The 12054-nt window shown below is 44.5% G+C and overlaps 1 protein-coding gene across 6 annotated transcripts in view; it reads right to left on the reverse strand.

Annotated features, from left to right (window-relative positions):
- The window catches only part of BCAS3 (BCAS3 microtubule associated cell migration factor), a 298857-nt gene that overhangs the window by 161452 nt on the left and 125351 nt on the right, over positions 1–12054 (reverse strand). The gene's annotated exons all lie outside the window — the stretch shown is intronic.

Genomic DNA, 12054 nt, shown 5'->3' on the forward strand with positions numbered 1-12054 from the left:
TCTAGTTGGTGAGCTTTTAAGATCCAATTGACACATTTATTCTTGTATTACCAAACTTCAACAGGCCAAATAATGATTATCCCTTTCCCAAAAAAAAAAAAAAAAAAAAAAAAAAAATCCTATCTGAGACCTGCTGACTCAGGACAGCAGTAACGGGATGCAGAAGGCTGAATTTTGGTTTACTGGTTTATAGATAGCACCAGCTGGCAGGGATGGAGCCATTTAGAGCTGTTTATCAGGGCATGGCCTCATGTCCCGGGCACAGACAGGGATGGGACATGGACAGAAGCTCAGAGGTGGCACTGCCACTTGTGGTGATGGCCAGGGCACAGTCAGGGCTTCACAGCCTGAGTGTGCTGAGAATATGGGGGTTTCATTTCTCTAGGTACTCCTTATCCCCTCAAGTGGGAGAAATACCAACTCAAAGAGCAGCATCAATTCTTGCTTTTCACTTAAAGTGCTCATCAGCGTGGCATAGCTAATTAATGCTTTCAATAGGTGTTAAAAATTCCTGGGCTGTAAGGCAGCAAATGCATTATGAGAAGGCAAAGGCAAGTGGCTACAGTTTAGAAGCACAAAGGTGAGATAATGGCCTTCCACATCACTGAACTGTCAACCTCATTTAGCACAAAGCCTGGCATCTGGAGACTTCAAATCATACAGCCGTTTAAAAATATATAGAATGTTAAATTAAATGACAAACACGGGACATGTCACCTTTTAGAGGCAGAAATGTAAAACCAAAGCATATGTTCCGCAACTGTATTTGCTTCAGGATCAGCAATATTTTTGTAACCTCATTAGTTTCTTGACTTGGTTTTAAACATGCAAGGATGGATATACAAATAAGTTACAGGTCCTCCACGTGATATCCTCAATTATAAGTCAGTCTCTACCAGCAAAATAAATTAAGAACTGGAAGTTTTAATTCTTCTGGAAGGTTAAGACAATGAGGAAAAATTTCTGCAAAACGTTAGGGATGAAACACCCTCTGTATTTTGAGCACTGAATCCAAGAGATGAGTGCAAACACCCCGGTTTCAAACCTACATTTACAAGCACACCACTGTGGCTCCGTGTGTGTCAAACTGTCCCTGCCAACCCCAGGGCTCAGAGGCAGCAGTGGCCCCAAGCTCTGGTACCCTGGAGCAGCCTGGCTGTGTGACAGAGCCCAGGCTCTGGCTGGCTCCTCACAGGGCAGGTTTGGGGCTTGGCACTGTCCTGTTACTGCTCTGGTGGCAGTGGGATGAGGGGAAGGTGACAAACCCCAGTCCCAGCACCAATGGTACCTCTGCATGGTGCTGCTGCTCTGCACAGCCCAGCTCCATGTCCCCTGGAGAAGGGGGGCAGCCTCACCTGCCACCTCCGTGTCCCCTGGAAAAGGGGGCAGCCCTCATCTCCTACCTCCGTGTCCCCTGGAAAAGGGGGCAGCCTCACCTGCCACCTCCGTGTCCCCTGGAAAAGGGGGCAGCCTCACCTGCCACCTCTGTGTCCCCTGGAAAAGGGGGTCAGCCCTCATCTCCTACCTCCCTGTCCCCTGGAAAAGGGGAGTAGCCTCACCTGCCACCTCTGTGTCCCCTGGAAAAGGGGGCAGCCTCACCTGGCACCTCTGTGTCTTCTGGAAAAGGGGGTCAGCCCTCATCTCCTACCTCCCTGTCCCCTGGAAAAGGGAGACAGCCTCACCTGCCACCTCTGTGTCCCCTGGAAAAGGGAGTCAGCCCTCATCTCCTACCTCCCTGTCCCCTGGAAAAGGGGAGCAGCCTCACCTGGCACCTCCGTGTCCCCTGGAAAAGGGGGCAGCCTCACCTGCCACCTCTGTGTCTTCTGGAAAAGGGGGCAGCCTCACCTGCCACCTCCGTGTCCCCTGGAAAAGGGGAGCAGCCTCACCTGGCACCCCCGTGCCAGCTCCGTGTCCCCGTCACGAGCCGTGACCCGGAGCGGGCGTTCGCACTTCACGCCTTGCACAATCCCTCACTGAAGGGTTATTAAAAGGCCATAACTAGGCCAATAAAGCTGGATTTTATTTGTTCGTGCACAGCAGTGGGGGAGTGCTGATGGCACTAAACAAAACATCACACCCCCAGTCCAAGCTCCCTCGACTGCTGCTGCAGAAGTGGATCAGCTCCCAGTTTAACAGAGAGGGCAGTGCTAGAAATGGACACATCAATGGTGCCCCTCCACCTTCCCCTCCTCAGCCCCTACCAAAAACCATTTCATAACACAGGGAATATTTGATACCACCTAATGATCACCAATTAACAATTAATAATCACCAGAACCCTTCCAAGAACCCGCTTCCACATGGATGGATTATCTTCCTCTGCAGAACTGTAGGACCAGCACAAATCAACTGCAGTATATAATTTAATTTTTTTTTTGTGTCCGCCAGATTCACAAAGTTTCAATCACATTTCATTGGAGAGAAAGAAAAAAAACATGAGCCAAACTTTGAAATAAAATCATGAAATAGTGAAGCACTGCTGGCAGTTCAGCTTACTGGGCATCAAAGTTTAAACTTTGCTTTCAACCTCAGTTTTCCAAACACACTGTCACTCACCATAATATGGGTTAAAAATAAGAGAAAGCAAAGATGAAATGTAAATGATTTAAATGCATGCATATGTTCTTTTGTAAAATGCATAATGCAGCTGCAAGATTTTTCCTCATATTTTGGACACAAATCAAGGGGGAAATGGTTCACTTATACAGTGAATTTTTTATCTAACTTCAGTGCTAAGATGCAGCTCCCTGCAAGCATTTCTCTGTATACTGAGTGTTGGTTTGCTTTTATTTGGGTTTTTTTTTTTCCTAGAGTTTAAATACAAACACTAAAAGACTACCAAAGCACTTTTTGCTTCTCCAAATTCTTTCATGGCAGCTTTCTGCTTGTTAAAAATCCACCAGCAACACAAAAACTTTGCAGATGATCTACAGCCATTTACTACATCTTATATTCAATCACAAGTAAAAATACCCTTACTTTTAAAATATATGTTAAGTGATAGGCAAAAAAGTAGAGCACACAGCAGCTTGCTCAACCTTCCTGCTGTAAATAATAGAGGTGAAAATCCCAATAAATGGGAATTGCAAGGAGCTAGCAAGATTCTTACTGCAGGAGTGGCTTTTCCTGCTTTTTTGCATCAAGGTAAAATTAAGTAGGTAGCACTTTCCTGGAGTGGATAGTCAGAATTCTCTGCAGCATCCCAAAATTGAAAGATGCTACGAATGTGTCACTTCTCACACCGAGGAAACGCAGCACAAAAGGGGGTGGCAGAGCCAGTTCCCAAAACTGCCACTCCTCCACGCCGTGCCAAAGGCTCCCAAAGCCAGCAGCTCTCCTGGATCAGGTGGGCTGTGGGGAGCTGGGCACACAGGGCCAGGCAGGCGAGCCCAGCTCTCAGCAGATGTGAGCTCTGGGGAACACAGCTGTGCCAGAGCCCCCAGGCTGCTCCACACCAGGCACAAACGGCTGCTGCTGCTGCAGGGAAATGCCAGGGAAGAAAGGCTTGGCAAGCCTGGGATTTCAGGAGAGGATGGCCTGCACCCCAGCTGACCTGGGGACATGGGATTTTTGATAGGGCTATTACAATCGCAGAGCTTATAAAATGTATTTGGAAAGGCTTTCGTGTTGGTTTTGGGATAGGATATGAAGGCCCCAGGAATCCACTCCGAGGCCTTAAATCTGTGGCCAAACTCCAGCAAAAGCCATATGTTGTTCATATCAGCACCTTTTCCTTTTCCCTTGCTCCATTTTCCAGGCCTGCACCGAGCAGAGCCTCGGGGTACCAGGGCTCAGGAGCACCTCTCACCTGGACAGATCCCAGGATAACAATGCCAATAACCCCAAATTTGTTTCTTGTCTTTGCTGACTGTGCCCTGCCCGTTCTCACCTCCACAAGGGGAGCAGCACCGGGCTGAAGCACAGCGAGTGCTTGGCTTCACGTGCTCCCTCAGACTCCATGCTCCCCTTGGAAGGAGCAGAGCTCCTGCTGCTCCAAGCAGGAAAGAATAAAAGCCCCACAGCTGGAGGCTGGGACCTCCAGGACTCTCCCTGCACACCAGAGCAGCTGAGGAGGAGGATGGTGACCATCAGGGGCTCCTTTCACCCCATGCTCCCGTTCCCTGCTCTCACAGCAGCCACTTGCTGGCACCAGCTTTGGCTTTTCAGAGCTCTCCAGCCAGAGCTGGAGCAGTAACCAGCACCCAATTCAGCCTGGGTCGCAGTAAAAAGTGAAAGTTAAAAGCAGTGCAAGCAGCAGATAAAGAACTATTAAAATCTGGCTGGGGTGATGCCAGGGATGGAGTCCAAGGCAGGGGAGGAGCCACAGCTCCAAGCCAATGGGTATTCCACAGTGGTGGATAATTAAGGAAAACAAAATATTTTCCATCTGTTTCTTTACCCCTTACATCACTGAGGCAATAAAATATATACACAAGTAAGCACCAACAGGCTGTATTTCAACTTAGATATAAATATTTATATTATTCCCAGCAGAGAACATCTTTACTCCAGTGAGTAGCCAGGGTGAGGAGGCTGTGATTGGAACACCCTCAAAGTTTTAAACTCCACCTTAGAGTAGATTAAATGCCTGGCTGATTTATCATGGCAAATAGCTCAGTTTGATGTGTCATATCCCCAAATCCACACTTCTGCTCACTCATCCTTACCACACTCTAATGGACAATTGCTAAAACCTGCTCCTTTTGGATTAACAGTGGTGAAAATAAGTGCTTATGCTGATATTTCATTAAAAATTACAGCAGGAAGAAGCTGAAAGACAAAAGGAAGGGTCTGCAGAGCCCTGAGGACAAGGGCTGGTGTTCTGGAACACCTCCTGAAAAGAGAGAGGACAAGCTGGAGGATCTCAAGAGGATCAGAACCAGAATCCTGATGGCTGAAACCATTAACATCTAACAGAGACCACAGGCCAAAGTGGCAACAAGAAATAATGAGGCATATTTAGAGTTTTCAAAGCAAACATGGGAAATGGTGAGCAAATACTTCGAAAGACAAAGCCTAATTAATGAAATCAATAAATAAAAATGTCTCTATTATAAACTGATTACAAATACAGCTTCCCCTGAAACAATACTCGCTCCAAAACTCAAATACTCTTTTAATTTGCACATTCATGTCAAGGCCATTTCAAGCAGTCTAGATTAATAGATGAGCTTAGAATATGTTACAAGCTTATAAAAATATAAAGATTTGCAAAATGCTTCCTTTAAGCAGTGTAGGAAAAGAGCAGAAATGTCAATGCACACGCTGCCTGCAAATACCAGTGGTGTGTTATTTCTGTGCAATCTCTCAAAACACAAGTACAGACACTGAGGTTTCTGGATCTCTTGTAAGTTTAACAGTAGCTGGGAGCTCTTAGATCTCCAGCTATAATAAATATTGTATCCTACAGGAGCCCATGGGGAATCTCAGCTCATGTGTTGCTCCACAGAAGATTGTGGTGTCAGATATTATTAGAATCAACACTTCCCACTTATTCAGAGCTTTAAAGCTACCTACACACAGCATTAACAGCTGTTAATGAAAGATAATTAATGGGCACATAAGAATCTCCTATAATAATAAGATTTTGTTAACTAGCACAAAATATACCCAAGATAACAAGACTATTTTTCCCCCCTAAACAAACCCATGGCATTTCTGTGCTCACACCACGCTCTAGCCCACTGCAGCTTTCCAGCTGATGTGAACTGAAGGTGGCTTCCCCAGCTGGAAGCTCGTGGCTCACACTCGAGCAGCGAGCCGCCGCGGAGGCTGCGCTAATGGAGCCCGCTACACGCGTCGGGCAGGTTGTGTGACACGACAACAACTGTCTGGGAGCAGCAGCACTGTGCCACTGACCATTAGCAGGGCCCCTGGGGCCCCTCTGCAACTTATCTTCCTGCGGGGAGAAAAATCCCCTTCCCCTGCATTTATGATGCTGGGGAGGTCGCAGCTCGCTCAGGGAGCTGAGACATCAACACAGGAACTGCTGGGACAAAAATCACCTGGGGCAGGTGAACAGGGAGAGCAGCACCTCCAGGAACCTCGACTGTTGCCCCGATTCTTAAGATTTTCTAAAGCCTTCTGAATTTACGTTCTTGTAGAGAACTTTCTCACACAACTTTCTGTAAACAATCTATTGTTTAGCATTCCTCCACAGAGGCGGAGAAATTTGAATTATTAGTAGTTTGTCCAATGTCATTGGAGAGGTGGCACATTCACCCTCCAATGCACTGGCACCTTCGGAAAACTATAAATGCTGGAGTCAGAAAATAAATTTGCTCATTTTCACCTTGCAATAGCAGTGGCTCGTGTTGTGCTTTCACGTGTCCTAGAGTGACACTCAACTCCTTCAATTCAAATTCCACCCAGCACAGCAGGGCCTAGACATTGCTGATTTTTGATTTTCACTTGCATCAGTGAAATCAGATGCATGCAGCACTGGTTTTTAAAGGTGATACAGGCTTGGTTTGAAATGCAACCATCTTAGAAGAGATGAATTGCTTCAATCACTATTAGACCCCTCAGCTGTACCACAGGCAAACTGGGATGAGGAGACTCCTCTGTCCCTTGCAGGGTAAAGCTACCCTACATCACCACATTGTGCTGTGGGGACTGAGCTGCCACCTCCAGAACTGACTAAACTACCCACAATTGTCACAGGGTGGAAAATTAAATCAGTATCTAATGATTCTGCTGCCTTTCACTCACTGCTCCTGTGCCTGTCCTCTCCAGTGTACTTCTCCTGCCTCCAGAAAACACCCACCAGTGTTTGGAGACATTAATGCTACTCCATGTATCCCTGCAGCTGAGTCTTTTCCCAGTCCAGGCAATGATCCAGCAGCAAGTGCCCCGTCAGTAGTGTCAGGTCATTTCAATTTCTCCTCACATCTCCCCAGTCTATAGGGCATAGCTGTTTGCAGATGTAATCATGTACACTGCACTGGCATCTTGGAGCCTGCTGGAGTCAGCTCTGTCTTAAGGCTCTCTTCAAAAATCATCAGATAACATTTTCTCAAATTAGATGAAATAAATCAAGTTGAAAACATTCTAAGTACCAGAATTTTGCATTATGCAGCTCATGCACACACACACTTAGCAAGGCAGATGAGCTGGATGGAGAGAAAAGGAGCACATGTGAGGAAACAAAGATACCCGAGATATCCCACATGCTGTCACTAGTCAGGGAATAATACATAAAATGTTAAGCAAATAGGTAACACAATAAGCATTTTAAATAAATACATTAACAGGATCAGCACAGAAGTTATTCCAGGAAAGAAACATAACTTAAACTCATGTAAATTTAGGCTGACAGAATGAGTAACTACAAACCAAGCAGCGCTGGGTCGGTTTTTTTTGTGTTCCTGAGCAGGTGATGGCCCCTAAGAGCAGCTTGTTCTATGCCCATTATTAAAACCTCTCAATTACTGTGAAGAACAGCCCAGGGGCCAAACCCCTTCCTTGCCTTCAAAGCTCAGCATTATCCTCTGCAGCCCGGAGTGCAATCTCTATCTGCCACAACAAACCACCTTTATCCCATGCAGGTAATTACAGGTTCAGGTCAAGGACTGCAGCCCGGATTGATTTCATGTCCCTGCAGCCCTGGCTGGCTCCACTCAAGCGGGGCAGCTCGAGCAGCCGTGACACCAGAGCTCCTGGAATGGGAGCCCAGCCCTGGCTCAGCCTGGCATTTCTTGCCTGTGGCAGCAGGGACAGCCTGGGAATTCACAATGTTGGTGACTTCATCTGCCAGCTGCATTCACACATCTTTACTACCTGAATAACTGATCTGCACTGCTCCCAGGCAGCACTTTGTGGTCTACAGCGTTTGGGGATAAATATTTGATTGTGCATACAACAGAAAGGAGCTCAGATGGTTTAAGGTGTGACAGCAGAAGTGTTTATTAAATTCCAACTGAGAGCATTGCTGGACAGTAAAAATTTGTCCCATGGTTTCTGCCTCACAGGTGTGGTGATGAACAATAAAAGGACAACTCCCTCCCCCACAAAGCCTCAGTCAATTCTTCTGTTCATTAAACCCTCTGCAGGCAGAGCTCTCTGTCCATGACCAGCCAGTCACACAGAAAAGAGAGGGAAGTACTAAATTACAAGCTGATTTTAAGTGGGCATTGATTGAAGTAACCAGAAGAGAGCTTAGTATTGTCAGAGTTTCATACAACAGTAATAAACAATCTTCATTAAAAAATGATGTGTGCATCCCCCTGCAGCACAGCACTCGCCAGGTTTCAGTTGAGAACATTAAGGTTCCCCCCACCCCACACACACAATTAACATGAAGAAAAGAATCCTCTGGATCTTTTTCTTCTACAAATTAATTTTATTCATTAAATAATGCCATTCACTGAAATACTTCCCACTCAATTTCAGCATTTATTCTAGGCAAGAAAGAAACAGATTTATGATTCTATTCTGTGATCTCCTCCCAGCAGGAAGAGGCTGATGCAAAAAAAAGAGATTAGACAATTTCTGTGTCAATGTTCTCATCCTCCACTAGCAATGCAACCAAATCATTACTTGGCTGATGGGTAAGTGTCCAAAACCTCTTTGTGTGAGGGAATAAACAAGGCTTTCCATAGACAGACACACAGATGCAGCCACTTCTCTTAAATGAGCAGGCCTGAGGCACAGAGCACACCTGAGGACCTGAGCCCACACCTGGGGTGCAGCTGAAGGGAAACGCTCTGTGTGCACTCAGTGCAGCTCTGTGGGCAAACTCGCTGACAGCAACTGCTGCAAAATCCTTTCCCTGGAGCTCTTCTAGCTCTGGAAGCCCAGAACTGACTATACAGACATCCTAACCTGCCCACAGCCCTAATTTCTCCATTATTTATTATTCAGAGAATACCACCAGGTTTGATTTTTCAGATATGTAACATATGATGTATGCCATTCCTTAACAGGTTATGGAATGAAAATCACAGAGATGCCTGGCTGGTGTGGGTGTGCAGAGTGTGACCTTCAGCTGCAGCATCACCTGCACACAGGAGGACTCTAAGGTTTCTCTTTCATTTCTGGGCTCATGAATAGAACCTGACTTACTGAGGCTTAACCCACCTGTGTCAAAGGCAAGGCCAGGGCCTGAGCACACCTTTGGGGAGGAGGGACAGACACCCTCTGCTTGCTGCACACAGGGAGCAGCTCCCACCTGTGCAGTGGCTCTGCTGCTGCATTATCAGCAAAGGCTTCCTGCTTTACAAACATTTAAATTCACTGTTGTCCCCCTTTAACATTTCCAACTGCTAATCTGGAACAGCATCTGGAATTACAGTGCATTTCATCCTTGAGGGTGTATTCCCTCTACGATGCATATGACTAAAATATGTGCACTGAGGGACAAGTGTCCAGTAGCTTTAGGTGACTGAATTTTTGCAAACTTTTCTTGAAAAAATAAACCAGAGAAGAGTGTCTTAGCAGAATTTTGAGTTGAGAGAAGCATACATTTAAAATATATCCAAGTTACCTTTACAGATTCAGCCATCTACCTTGAGAATGCCACTGTAAATTTTCATTCTTGATTAACAGCTTTAGAGTTTTGCACTTTTTAAATGAAGACTTTTCCAAGTGATCTTATGAGATTGTCTTTAGCACACCACAGTTTTACATGCACATGAGGAAAAATCCATGCTTAAAAAAAAAAAAAAAAGGCACACAAACTGCTTAATAAATGCAACAACAAATTGTCACCAATGGGGGAGAAGGAAGGAAGCTCTTGGGAATGGCAGAAGGATAATGGGAGATGATAAACATGTACTTGAAGTCTTTTGATAGGAAGGAGAAGTGATGAGTCAGATAAGCAGAGGCGCCACTGGGGTTGCATCTCCAAGCAACAGGCAATCAAAGCTCCAGATAAGCATCTTCATAAAGTGCAACAGGCTCCAGTGCAGGGGCAGAGCTGAACAATCACTTCCTGGTTCAGCACAGGAAGGAAAAATTTATGACCTATTTAAAAATCCTTCAAACCTAAAAATGTCTTTTCCATAAAGAACATCAGCTGTGTAGGGCACGCCATGGGAAGAGCAGGAAATGAGAATACTTGAAGTGGTGGAGTGGAACACAAAAACTCAATGTTGTACATGAGTGGTGTTAAAACCAAACCCTTCCCATCCACAGCTGAGATTAATGGAGTTTTCTGCACATCTCAGAGGTGGGAGGAGAAGAAAATAATCATAAAATACTCTTCTTTCCTTTGCTAGACCCTGTTACAAGAACAGCCCGAAATCTCAAAACCAGTGTATATCTATTTTCCTTGTGTCTCCTTTGCTCTGCAACAATTCACACCCCTAAACCATCACAAAATTTAGAATCTGAACCCCTAAGTTCTGCATGGGAAAGAGTGAGGATCAGGTAATACAAAACCTGCAAAGAGATGCTAAAATCCCTGAATCAAAAATCAATTCCAACCCAACCTGTCTGGGTGACGTAAATAAATTACTGCCATCAGCATGTCCCTAACAAAACCCACGTATTGTGTACCAGAAACTTATGAAGTGTTATAACCAAACTGAGTCACTGCTGTACAGTAAATATATTTTCAGTGTCCTAACAATGTACACAATGGGTTTTGGCAATTTTAATCTAGACACACATGTTAAAGGCATTACAAATGAGGCTTCATCACAGTCACATGAGTCAGTTCATATTAAAGCCCCATCCACACCTCAGGAAAAGTTGCTCAGCATGGAAGGGGCACAGACAATCCTGTGTGTCCATTGTTTCTGCTGTAGATGGAGTAACCAGCTTTAGGAAGTGCTACGGTTACAGAATGATCACATCTCAGAATTCCTGCACATCCCTGGTACAGGTGAAGGCACTCCTCCTGCACAGGAGGGAAAACTCCCCACCCTGATAATGCTGATATCTCCCTCTGTATCAGCTGATAGTGAGGCACAGCTCTGCCATTAATCACTCTGAATCTCAAGTGTCACATACACAGCCTGAAGCACTCCCATGATTCCAACTTGGAACCTTTTAGGAGCAATAAGCATAGAACTAGGCAAAAAAATTCATAATTGATGCATTAATATTTTCTTCATCAAACAATTATTTTCAAAATTACTTTGCCATGTAGTAAAACAAACAAAATTCCCCTTCAATAATCAGCACCAGATGTTTGTCTAAGCCCAACAGGAATTAATTTAACAACTTTTAAATATTTGAAATGGAATTTATAAGGACAATTCTCAATATCCAAAGTAAATGGGGTTACTATTGAACTCTGTTATAAACACATACATGAAATATCCTGTAATACCCAAATAAATTCATTTGGCAAACAATGAAGTGTATTGGACTCAGCATTTACATCAAACAGCAAACAGAGTCTGAAACAGGAGCTTTTATTTTAACTCTCTTTAAACCAACCTTCAGAAACCCCTTTCTGTATGTGTTACAGTCTCTTTTTACAGTTTAACCTCAATCCAATCAGGAGTCTCCAGGGATTTTCAAATCACTAAAGATTAAAATCCTCTCCGACTTGACTGCTTGACTAATGCTGTGTGTTTAATAATTCTACTTGTGAGAGATTTTATTTGACAAAATCCTGCTGTGTGGACCCTCAGACACTGTGCAGCTGCACTGGAACATAAAGCTCTGCTGCTGCCCTTGTTTCTTTAGACAGGCTGTTCCCCAGCACTGAGGGAAAAGAGAACTTTATAGTACATCTATTACTCTGTTGATATTAACACAACCACTGTAGTATTAAATCTACACACTCTTTTCAGAGCAGAGCAGTGAAAATGTGCCTATTACACAAACATTAGATAAACTCTCCTGTTGTCCCGACTGTTCACAGAAATCAATTACATTTATGATTACATTTCAATGAAAGCTACTTTATAAACGAGCTGGAACTGTAATATTCTATGCTTTAGGCATTCATTAATAAAAGCATTTCAGTGTTAGTATTTGTAAATGTTCTGCTTTTTAGTTTAGGCAATTTTTAGCATTCTATAGCTCATGTTAAACTTTACATAAATAGTGTATCCACATCTTACCACAACGCTGCGACTTCACATTTGAGTGGTAAGAGGG

This window comes from Lonchura striata, chromosome 20 (genome assembly GCF_046129695.1).
Source record: "Lonchura striata isolate bLonStr1 chromosome 20, bLonStr1.mat, whole genome shotgun sequence".
Taxonomy (NCBI): domain Eukaryota; kingdom Metazoa; phylum Chordata; class Aves; order Passeriformes; family Estrildidae; genus Lonchura; species Lonchura striata.